The sequence below is a fragment of the Pavona decussata genome, unplaced genomic scaffold (assembly GCF_977016875.1).
Source record: "Pavona decussata unplaced genomic scaffold, jaPavDecu1.1 SCAFFOLD_180, whole genome shotgun sequence".
Taxonomy (NCBI): Eukaryota; Metazoa; Cnidaria; class Anthozoa; order Scleractinia; family Agariciidae; genus Pavona; species Pavona decussata.
Genome location: NW_028145590.1, coordinates 1,047,241 through 1,059,607, shown reverse-complemented (window position 1 = coordinate 1,059,607; position 12,367 = coordinate 1,047,241). Strand labels below are relative to the sequence as shown.

The 12,367-nt window shown below is 37.3% G+C and overlaps 1 protein-coding gene across 1 annotated transcript in view; it reads right to left on the bottom strand.

Annotated features, from left to right (window-relative positions):
- The window catches only part of LOC146463142 (lectin-like), a 65,785-nt gene extending 53,730 nt beyond the window's left edge, over positions 1–12,055 (bottom strand). The window contains exons 1-3 of the mRNA XM_085084813.1: positions 11,828–12,055; positions 7,321–7,389; positions 6,461–6,542 (exon numbers count right to left, since the gene is read on the bottom strand). The gene's annotated coding sequence lies outside the window, so the exon portion shown is untranslated. The remainder of the gene's footprint in view (positions 1–6,460; positions 6,543–7,320; positions 7,390–11,827) is intronic.
- Positions 12,056–12,367: the final 312 nt, after the last annotated feature.

The following is a 12,367-nucleotide window of genomic DNA, read 5'->3' as shown; positions in this document are numbered from 1 at the left end:
AATTTTCCACGTTTTCATACCATTTTATGACTCATTAAGAAATTGTTTGCCCTAGAAAAAATTAACTGGAAAACGAAGAAAAACTACAGATAGATTCCACGACTGACGGTGATATAAGTTCATCTCTGGGGACTTTAGGAGTATTCTGTGTCGAGCAAATTACAACCTTCTTTTGAAAAAATTTTGTAATCTGTTTACATGATTTCACATCATCGACGAACTTTTGAAAAACTAGGCATTCATTTGAATGTCCGTTAAAATTAACTTTCTTAAAAATAGTCTTGATGTTTTTCTTGAAACTTCTCTTAGTTGACATTAGATACATCCAATCCTAGAATATTCGTCAGTGTTTCAAAAACGTTTCAGCAGAGTTTCATACGGTATCCAAGTAGATTTCGAGACAGAGAATGGGAAGGCCTATCGTTGCTATGGAAACAACTTTTCCTTAAAACCAACGAGACAAAAGATTTTCATCCCATGTCGACAAGTTGGTGTAACATGAAGAAATTCGAAGTTTTCTTCAGCGCAAAATTTGATATCAAAAGGTGAATCCCAAGGCAAAAAGAACTGATGCAAGCCTTCATCAATGTCGCTCTATTAAATTTATCTCGAGCATTCAAAGTCACTGACAAACGGACACGATTTTCTCCATTTTTATGTTCATGAAAAACAACAATTGAAAGCGGACGAAAATTTTACTAGAGCACAAACAAATGACCTTCGGTTTTCATTGACTTTTGGTCTGAAACTCGACAGTAATTTCAAAAAGTAACAAAATTATAATTTTACAGTAATAAAGATTTAAGAAAAACAAAAAATGGCCATTGATTTTCGTTGGGTAATTGTCCGACTTTCAACACTGAAAACCTAAAAGCACACGAAAATTTAAAAGAGTTTCATAAACTAAAAGCTCTAGCTGGAAAACTGTGAAGCAAGCGAATAATTGAAAATAAATAGCATGACGTTAAACCACCAAAATATTTTCAATTTGAAAAAAAAGCGTTCGAATTTTGGAGAAAAAAGGGGAAATCTGCAAACTGAAAATCCTTGGTAACAAAATGACAAAAGGAATAAAAATTGAATTGAAAAAGCTAAAAATGGCAAACAGTAGTTTTTTAACCTGAAACCCTAATTAAAACTTTGAAGAAGAGAAAATACGTAGAGAAAATTTTAAGTTAAAAAATGAACAAAATGATTTTTGATCACGTAAAATGTTTGTGTGCTTCAACTCGGTCTTCAGTTGACCAACTTAGCTTTTGGTATTATTTGCAGGATTTGGGTGATAGTCACTGAACAAAGCCATGTGTTAAACTGTCACATGCTTCGTATGTTGATCTTAAAAATCATATCTCGTTTATTTGACCTCTCGTTGTTTCGTTATGTTTGGCTCGTTTTAGTGCTTCTGGAACAATGTTTTTGTAACCTGCACATCTTTCCGCGGAAAAGTGACAGGAATTTTAAATGAAAGAAGACAACAGGCTTATAAATTTTCAGTTAAAATGGTCTCTATACATGAACACACAATTACTGAAAGTTGGCAAATGGCTGACTCAGTTTAACCGAAAACTGTAAGTTGCAAAACAACCTAATATTCTTAACCAAAGCTAATCTGATGGCCAGCCCTAATTGCTTTTCCCTGAGGGAAGAGAAATAGCCTGACGTTTTCACTAAACTAAACTATACATAACCCCGATTCAGACTAAAAACAGAACTTTGAATGTAGTTCTAATTTCAATGCTGTATAGGTTTGTATACAGCGAAAATAAGAATTTTTCATGAATGATTATATAGCTGCGATTTGAACGATAAGATTCACTCATAACCACTAGGAAATTGTCAAGACAATACGACCATAAAATGAGTCCACAGCATAAACACTAGCTTCTCGAGATATAAACATTTATATAGGTTCGGACCTGTGAATTTCTTTCACATCACGTGAGCTATTTGTGCATTTTTCAGCCGCCATCCCGTGGGACGATGGGGAACGTCATGGGATTTGCTTACTTTAGTAGCCAGCCCTTCTTCAGGGACCGGAGAATAAGGTCACTTGTTTAGTTGTCACGAGGATACGCACGGGAATTCACCTGCGGGATTTGTAACGTAAGACGAAAATGTCTTCTTTTTTTCCCTTATTGGTTAATTTTAGCAAGATGAAACAAAATTAAGTTTCATTCAGTAAGAAGCATAATTCTGTCTAATTCGTGGCAACAACGATATGTGACAAACAAAAACTTTGAAAGGGTTCAGTTAAAAAGAATAACGAGTGGATATGGGCTCTACCATCAACAAAGAACTCCTCCCATTAACAGATATCATAATAATTTCATCGGGCATTGCGGCGTATTTTGCGGGCTAAATTGGAGAATTGAGCTTGCTAAAAAATGTTTTAGCGCGCTGCTCTGAGCCAATGAGAAACAAGAAAATAACGGAGTCAGCCAATCAGAACTGGAAACCATTCAACTGTTCGCGCCGCTTTCTCGCTTGTTTGACTGGAAGCGCTTGCCATCTGCAAAAAAATTGTTTTGAGCTACAAAATGGCTGAAAAACTTAACGAAGAAGCAAATTTCCAGTCGTCTCAGCTAGCTAGAGAAGAGGACTTACAGAAACTCTTGGACGATGGTGGAAATAATGCCTGTAGTAGCTCCATGGCAGGCGGCGAGCTGAAGGTAAACTGTTTGTCTTCGTCGAGCGAAACCTGCTCAGTTTAGCACTTGCACAATTAATTTTAACACTTGCAAGTGACCATGTTTTCGCTGTTCACAAAATTCTGTTATTTTCCCTTTGAAAACTTAGAGGCAAATATTCTTTCAACAAATTTTGCGGTGTTCTGTCGAAGTTTAAAGCTTATGCGACAATGAATACTTTTGTACAATGAAATAACTGTAAAATAAACGCCGACGCGACGCTGGCAGCGTTCAAGATAGATCTTACTATTGATTCCTTTTCTGAAAGCCCTCTGATATTATTATAATAGTTATAGAGTTGATGAGGCCTTATGTGCCACATGGCACGAAGTGGATAGGTGAAGGTGAATAGAGTTGATGTTCTTGGGCGTAAATATGTTTTTGGCCCTTCTCAGAACTCATTTTAGCCCTCGCCTGCGGCTCGGGCTAAAATGAGCCTGAGTTGGGCCAAAAACATATTTACGCCCGCGAACATCAACTCTATTGTTATATCAATTCTTTCCTTCCATTGTCTCCTCCATGATGTCCAAATTGAATTGGAATTGCCTTTTAATTAACGTTCACTCCAATAGATACATGAAGTTTGGTGGCTTCTGCTAGAATGTATCGCCTTTGGATATAAGGAATTTGTTCATACCGCTGAGCAAATGCCCGGGGATTCCCCGGGGTCAACCCCTCCGGATGGCCACCGATTTCAGGCATAAGACTGGTAGATCATCACTAGCGAATCATGAGGTGTGACCCATAGCAGACAATCCCGTTTAAAAGACTTTGCTGTGTATACTCTAGTTAACTCTATATGGAGGTTTATCTTTCAGGTTTTGCGTACTTATGCTGTGAACTCTATTTATGGTGGAACTTCCTTCACCTTTAACTTCTGATGGTTAATGAATCATAATGAATCATGAAGATCAAATCAGGTCTCAAACGTCCGAGTCTATACTCAGCATTATGCTGAATCAGCTGTAGCTAAGAAGTGTTCAAACTATTACTACATGAAGTGATCAGCAATCTCGTGTCCACACGATCCTTACTGCTACTGTTTCATTCGGAAAATTGGCCATTTCGTTTCTGTCATCTCACTGATTTAAATAAAAAGTTTGGTTACGGAAAACCAATGAAAAACGTTCACGCAAACGGAGCAAAAAAAAAAACCACATTTTTATTCGGATATGAAACTATTTTTACGTAAGCCTAATATTTTTATTGAAACCAGCTATTAGACAATTGCAAGTTTTAACTCGTTTCTACTTTGATTGAGACTGTCACAAATTGCCCTTACTTTCTCCATGAGATATCATTTGGAAGCGCTTCTTAATATCTCATTTAAAAGCGGATAATATAATAATAATAATAATAATAATAATAATAAACAACGGAAATCTAAATGCCCTAAGATTATCATAAAAAAATACCGTTTTTCTTTACGAAAACTCGCAATCAAAGTTTAATAGAAAACCGACTGAAAATTGAACAACGATTTTTTACTGAAAATTGAGCTGCCAAGTAAACGTTAATTGGAATTAACACTGTCCACAATTTTTACCGTTTTACATCGTCTTTCAACCTTATTTCTTACAAAAAAGTAACCAAAGGAAACAATTAAATGACGTTTGCTGAGAAGTCACCACAAACGGATTCTGGAGCTTCTACATTATAAGCTGCTCAGTATCGAACGGTAAAAATTTTAGGAACTGATAACAAATACACGGACCTACATTTTTTCTAAGAAATCCTTTTGAAACCTTAAAATTAAAGCAAATTTCACAACTGCTAAACATTTTGAACACGTGGCGTAACAAGAGTGTATGTAGGTTGTTATGGTTACTGCTTAACTCGGGTAAGGGTACCAAAAGCAGACCTTAACAAGGGAAACTGAGGAATTGCTAACAATCTTTGCTGAAAACGGTGTCAATCCTAAAGTCTGTCAACAAAGACGAATATGATGAACAAAAAGCTAGTGTTTAGACTGAAAAAAGGGTCACTGTACATCGTAGGTTGTCAGTCTGTCCAGTCCTTGGTTCAACGTCCTGATTTGTCGGAAATCGTAATTTTATCCGTGGCTGTGCAGACTCAAAAGTGTCATTGATTTCGTTTTATCAACTGCAATTCGTTTTCTTGATGGTCTAGACGTTATTCCAATGTTTTAGCCTGTTGTTACTAAGGTTAATGTCGTTGATAAGTCAATAGTAACACATCGATTCATGATCAGTTGTTCTAACAAAGTAAAAACTCCCTAGAGCTCTTGGCTAGCAGTGTAGTAACAGTCACAGTCTATTCCTGGGATAGTTATAAGTTGGCCAAGTTGATGCTACTATTTCCAGTTGCTCATATGTGTTCGGCCAATTGGGTGTACTATGATGATTATGCAAGTGCTTCCACAGTGCCAACATTTGACCTTGGTAACCCACACCCCGTTGGTTAGGCAGTGTTCCTGTACTTGGAATTGTTAGTAAATTTCGTAAAGCACGGATAGGTTTGTGAGTAAAACAGACAATTTTATATTTGTTTCTGAGTTACAAAGGGCTTTTCCATCAATGTCAGCAAAACAGTTACTACGAGAAAGAAAGGGAACTGGTGAACCCATAGCTGTTCCATGCAACCGTGTTGTCGTTATACTGAAAGTCTTATTAAGTAGAGGTGAAGAACATATAAGTTTGGTTTGATACAACCTTATTATGTCGTCTGTGGCTTGAGGTAGGTATGTTCGGTAGTAGAGTTCTTGAGTTTCATGAAATGAATTATAATTGTAGTGAACAGTTGCCTTCAAAAGATAGCATTTTGTACTCGTGGGGTATATGTACCGTATAATGGCATCGATTAACTTCATTCTTAGTAGCTTGTAGTTTGTGTCAAGACTCGTCAGTCAAAGGTTAGTCTGGTGTATAGACAGTTGGTAAGGCAAAGACCTACAAAAGGAACCTATGTTCGATGCTCAATTTTGTGTGGTTTCAGTGGCTGTGTCAGTCTTCACATGTAAGAGGATAGTAACATCGAATTTCGATAGTATTAGTCTTATGGTATAAAAAGACTGCTTTTGAGGTCACAAAAGCTTTCTTGATCTTATAAATGACGTTTGGACAAACGACACAGTTCTCCAGCTTGGTTTCATTCTATATCCTCTAAAATTATTGAGATGGTACTGAATTTTATTTGTATCACTTGAAAGTTCTCCTTTAACTTCGCTATATCTCAGGTTGTACAGACTGTATCCCAAAAACTGAATTTTATTCGGCTGAAAGGCTCAAGCAAAAGCCATAAAAAAACAAATTAACTAATTTCTCAGGGATCTTAAGTTAATACCCGCTTCCACAAGCTGCACCCTTAACACAGTACACTTTAACACTAAGATTGCTTAATTTCACCTCGCCAGTCAGTGCAAATCAAAAAAGAAATTCCATGCATACCAGATCCAGTTGTTCAAAGCCCGATTAAACTAATCCTGGATTAACGCAAACTTTGATTCGAGTTTAATTGCTAATCAAAAAAGTCTTCCAAAAGATTTTCGTCCCGCAGTTTTGACTTAGACTTTTCTTTACCTTTATCTTGAAATTAGCCTTTAAACCCCTTTTAACAAACGACGATGAAAGCCTCGATTGACTTTTAATCGTGGATTAGCGATAATCGGCTTTCGAACAACCTGGACCAGTACGCTTGCTTCTGCGTATTAGGTGCATTGCTAGCCTCAAGTCCGGTCGTTTCAAAAAGTGCGACCTAACCACAGAAAAATACAGTAATCTTTAGCGCGTTAAAAGTACAATAAGTTATTCTACCTCTACTTCTTGTTACTGCAGGTGATCACTTTTCGTTCTTGCTTCCAATTGATTCTGACTTCTGAGGGTTCCTATTATCGTTCTGAAAAACAAAAAGCAAAACTATATCAATAAATGGTACAAACAACGACTTTGTTCATAAGAAAAATAGTTTAGATTTGTTTCGGATGTTAAGAAATTAACCTCCTGCAATTTCTCAGCGCGACATTTATACAAGCTTTTAAATGTCTGTTGCCGCCTTTTTAGGCTTGGGAAAATATGACGTCAAGTGCAATGTCTGTATATGAGGAAAGTCTCGCTACAAAAGCAGTCTGTGTTTTTTGTGCTTTTAACAGTTCGAGCATGCGTGGTATTCCACCGTAAGGCCTCAGTGGCGCAAGCGAGGACACAAAGAATGCACATTTTCGGCGGTTGCTTAATTTCAAAAGAAAAAAATTAAAAACGACTATTTAAGCCCGCGCAACTCCTTATAAGAAACATCAAAATGTGAGCAGTACTTCGGATCTTATTCAATTTTTTTTTTTTTTTTAATGTTTTCTCCATTTCTTTATTATGTAATAATTACGACGATTACAAGACTACAAGACTAAGAACTACCGGGGGGGGGGGGGGGGGGAATGGAGAAGGGCAAAAATATAGGTAAACTAATTATGCGCCCTTTGGGTTAATTACAGTTTTTATAAGAGAGGAAAACAAGAAAACCAAAAGACCAAAAGATAGGAAGGTATTATAACATGTGTAAGGCAGTTCTTAAAATCGAGCAAGATAACACTTAAAGAGCTTAAGAGCTCCTTTGAATAAATACTAGTACTTTGGATGGAATACAAATGAGTATCTAAGCATTGAACTTATCGTCTCACCTCAAACAGCATCATTTTAAGGTTGATAATGCCCAAATTGCGTTTTCCCATTGAACATCTGGTATTTACCTGAAAAAAAAGGAGAATTATCTAAGTACACTATCAATGACCTGATGTAAAGCCTTAAGCTGGTGTTCAACATTTGTTGATCAACAAATACTGCAGCTCCTGTTCAACGTACAAATGTTGAACAGTTTGTCATGCAGTGTTGAATGTTGAAATAGGCGTTCGACATGTTGAACGTTGTTGAACGCAGTTGAACGAAATAGAAAGGAGTTCTATTCCATTCAACAAGTTGCCACTTGTTGAACGGCGTTAACCACTGAATCTTTTTCCAGTCACAAGCTGGTGACACACGGCTCAACATCATGCAACATTTGTTGTTGACCTCCAGTGATACAGGTCTTTCGTATTAACGATCTGTCCGTGACTATGGCTGACTCAGTGCAATGTTTAAAAATACGTTACTTCCGTCTGAGCCGAGGTCAAATGATAATACTGTTTGTTTGTTTTGTATTGTTGTGCTTGTTTGTTTGTTTGTTTGTTTTTAGCTTTTGGTTTTTCTTAAACATATAATTCTTGTCTTTCTTTTGTCACTTACACCGTATTATTATACGTCGATTTTTGTGTAATATTAGACATATTTAAAAACACTCAAAATTTTGAGGCCTTTATGAATTCGACCATTAATTCGAGAATTCGAGAAACATCACCTTATTGCGTTCGACTTAGAAAGAACGCACTCCTAATACAGATTGAAGTCAAGATTGTATGGAAAAATCGATCGATAAATGGTCCGCAGATTTTGCAGAGGCGGATGATATCATCACCAACTTGGCAAAGGAGAGAGAGCCTGGTGCATTGACAACGAACGGATTCCCTAATCTTTTATTAGAGAGCTTAAGCAGCGACGACGGCAACGGCAACGACAACACCACAAAACAATACGTTTAATGAGCAAAAACAATCGCTCTGTACGTGCGTTTTACATTTTGGTACATTTCTTCGCTGTCCTCTGCAACAACGTGAAAAGACCAAATTCTAGGATTTTTTTGAGAACGTGAGCACACGACGTTGAATTTTTCATTTTCTTTCTCAACTTGAACGTCACTCCTACCAATTTGGTTCCTGGATAGTTCGCTGTTTCTGTAGTAGTTGCGCGAGTTGAAATAATTGCAAAGTAGCACAAATGAAATGAAGTTATATATTCCGGTGACGTTTTCGTTGCCGTTGACGTCGTCGTTTAACTTATAATCCCCAGAGACTTAGGGCAGGTAGTCGGGACCACTTTAAAAACAAAACTGATTTCAGTCGCCCGTGAAATCGTCAACCCGTTAATAACGATTAATAAACAATCTGAATGAACTTATTCAATCTTACTTCTTTTAGACAAAGACCGCGTCCTGTTGACCTTGATATGACTTGTGTCTCAGTTACCGTTCTCTCCTTCCAAGCAAGCTGGGAATCAGTGGCTGAAGATACATGAGACTTTATTTTATGACATGCTGAAAAACATGTTTAAGCACCTAAAAATTTAACAGTATTGCCGTTCCAAAATTCATTGGCTTTCATTAAGGACTGGGCCCTAGTTTACACATTGTTCAAATTGCGTCATTTGAATAAATAAACCTCATCGACAGAGATATAAGAATTAGTAACTTTACCAAGTTTGGTCATGTTTTATTGCGTAGTAACCAGGCTGTGAGCTGTCAAAGGTCGCCCAAATTGCATTCAAATAAATGTCTCTAATTCTGAGGTGGCGTCCCTCAAATCCATACAAATTCTCTAATTTTTCCGATTTTTGAAGACCTTCTACATGGCTGCAATATAACGACAGAACCTGACGTCTAAACTGACTATTTTAGTGTGATCTTTCTTACGATGGACTACAATTTCTGATGCAATGAAAAATTTAAAGGGACGTCCCCAGTTTTTTCATTTGAACTCCGGAAAGGGCAATTTCCCTTTGGTTGAGTCTATTATTCTGTACAAGGTGATTCTGACTTTTGAGTCTGTGGATGAAATCCTAAAGTGTGACCATTCATATGAAAGCTACTGAGCAGTACTTTCGAGTGGTGCTGTTCATTATGCTGTACACGGTGATTCTAACTTTTGAGTCCGTGGACGAAATCCTTAAGTGTGATCATTCAAATGAAAGCCACTGAGGAGTACTTTCTTGTTGTACTGTCTGTATGTTATGTGTTTATAGTTTCTGTTGGCATTTTTTTTTTAAATAATTAACAGTCAACTAAACGTTCACAAGCGGCACTAATTTCAAAGTGGTGACTAACTTGTGGCTTAGATAAGATCTACACAGGCTTTTTTAAATATTATCGCGCAGTAATTTTGCTATCGATATGGATCACAAACTTCATTAAAGTGTTAATAAGAGGACAGCAATTGTGTGCCAAAATACCAAGGAAATGACGACGTTCTGTTGGAAAGTTGTCCAGCATCGTGTCCACGTGTTTATTTCACAAGGCCTTCTTCATCGTCTGTTGAAGATTTCGTCCTTTCGTTCTTTCCTCAGTGGTTTCTAACAGCAAGAAGAACGCCAACAAGGATTTAACGTGGCAACGACTCAGAAAATAGAAAACTCAAAGCTAGAAAACCAACTTTGCAGAGCGGCTTTGCGCTTTCTTCTTTCGTTGACATTCGACAATTGAAAGTGAGCAGGGTAGTTTAGCATATAATTTGCAATTCAATCAAATTCCAACAAGCTCTGCTATGTCTTAGAGGAATATTCTTACAAAAGAAAAAAGTGCTCAGCTGGGAGAGTGGAGCTATCCAAACGATTTTCGTATGATTTTCACCGTAAAGTTACTTAATTTTTTTCACAATTTAACAGTTGAAACACTTCACGAAAACATCGCAATTATGTTTGAACTGTAGAATAAGTACCGCTTCTATTGCACTTGCACTGTTTAATATGTTTCCTCATGCACTTCATTATTCTACTTTGGCCTGAAGTTTTTCGAAAGTTCACGCTTTGGAAAGCGGTTGGCGGAGGCGTGTGGCAAAAGTACCTACCCCTTACTAATTTTCATGCTTGCTAGCTAACGTGCGTACATTTCTGAGCCTTTGTTTTAGCGTATATTTAGAGAGAGAAGGTTTAACACTTAAGCGGAAAGCACTTTTTTAAAAATCGATTGCCGTTATTATAGCACTCCGTTCCATTTTGAAAATTTTATGTTTAAATTTGTTATTGCAGGGCATTTTAACTTCCTAACATATCGTTTCCCTACTTTCAGTGGCTCTTACTGAAATTACAGTTGAAGCAGAATGACTCCAAGATATTCGCTACTCTCGCTGGATCCAGGTTCAATCAAAAAACGAACAGACGAACTAACAAAGGAACAAACCAAAGAATGGGCAAACCAGACAATGCAGAAACGTAGAGCAAGATTTCAAGAGAGCGTCGTAAATCAAAAGCCAAAGTAATTTCTTTGGCCAATCACAACAGATACAAACAATGCAATGAACCAATCAGATATCCGATGTAACCGCCGTCAAGCGCGGGAAAACGCGTGCGAGCAAGTCATGGTTGGTTTTGTTTTGCTTCTTATTGGTTGAGAAAGTGGCACGACTTTTTCTAATCAATCAGAGAGCGTATTAAAGCAAAATCAAAGTAAATGTGAAATTGCCTTCGATGCTCTTACTTTGTAAGCCCGACATTACTTGCTTTAAAGGAAGGCACTCCTCTCTTGTCCATACGAATTTCATGGGCGAGCACCAAAGGCAGTAATCGCCACAAGCATGAGATTGATGGTGACAATGTGTCGGTAACTTTCTGATCTGTTTGGTTTAATATGGTTGTTTCTAATCAAGTATGTCCAAATACAAGTTTTCAAAACACAAAAATGTCTTTGTAAAGGACTAGTTCTATTTCTCTTCCACTGCACGAAAAATTGGATTTGCTCCTTTTTTTAATCGTGTCAAAGATGAGGTCAAATATAATAACATTTTTGACAACACATTTGATGCGCATTAGAAATACGTCAAATATGTGACGCCTTTGCATACACCTTTGACTCGAATCAAAAGTGAATTCAAATGTATTAACAACTTTGACCCTACCTTTGACGCGCGTCAAATTGAAATCAAATAGGTGATGTCAAATGTAGTACAACTTTGACTCCGCCTTTGACGCGCATCAAGGTGGATCAAATATGTGATATCTTTACAAACATCTTTGATTCGAATCAAATTTGACTCCACCTTTGACGCACGTGAATCAAATGCGGCCTTTGTCACCTGTGATTCGAATCAAAGGTGGCCTTTGACATTCTTTGACCACACATTTGATGTTGCGCAAAGGCGTTTTTTCGTGCAGTGTTCAAAGCGTAACGTAGCTGTTTGTATTGCGTTCACACTCACCAACTTGTGTTTGACTAAACGAGTTTACAAAGTCCAGTTGTCGTGTGAAGACGCCATTTCAAAGTGCGCAAATTTATGTCTACCGTAACAAATTCAAATAAAAGATTTAAAAAGCCACAAAGGTACATACACGCCTTAAACTTCTTTTTGCCCGTCCACTCTTCTTTCAAAGAACTGAAGTACTCTCATTTCCGTTCATTTACCAAACATTTTTTCTCTTCACAAAAACACCTTTCAACTGAGTGATTTTCATTCCGCAACTGCAAACTTCCTTTTGTGACGTGACAAAGGAGACAAAACGCGCGCGCATCACTTAACCAATCTGCAGATCCGTTGTTACGTCATGTGACGCGAGCACGCGCGGTTGAATTTTGCGCCCGCGTTGTTTGATTTATTTCGCAGTTTTTCCAGGTAAAAGACAGCAAAATGAAAAATAGATTAAAAATAAAACCGCCGCTTTGAACTTAGCAACTTAATGTGAAGCTTAATGAAGCTTCATGGAGGATCTGATTAAAACTCGTGAATTAAAAATTCAAAGATCGTGATTTCTACAAAGAAATGTACGCTTTGTATACGAAAGTCACATTTTTGCAAAGTTCAGCGTGGAATCGGTTTGTCACTTAAATTTAATTCACTACGTTCAGCGAATTGTGCTATTATATAATGAAGG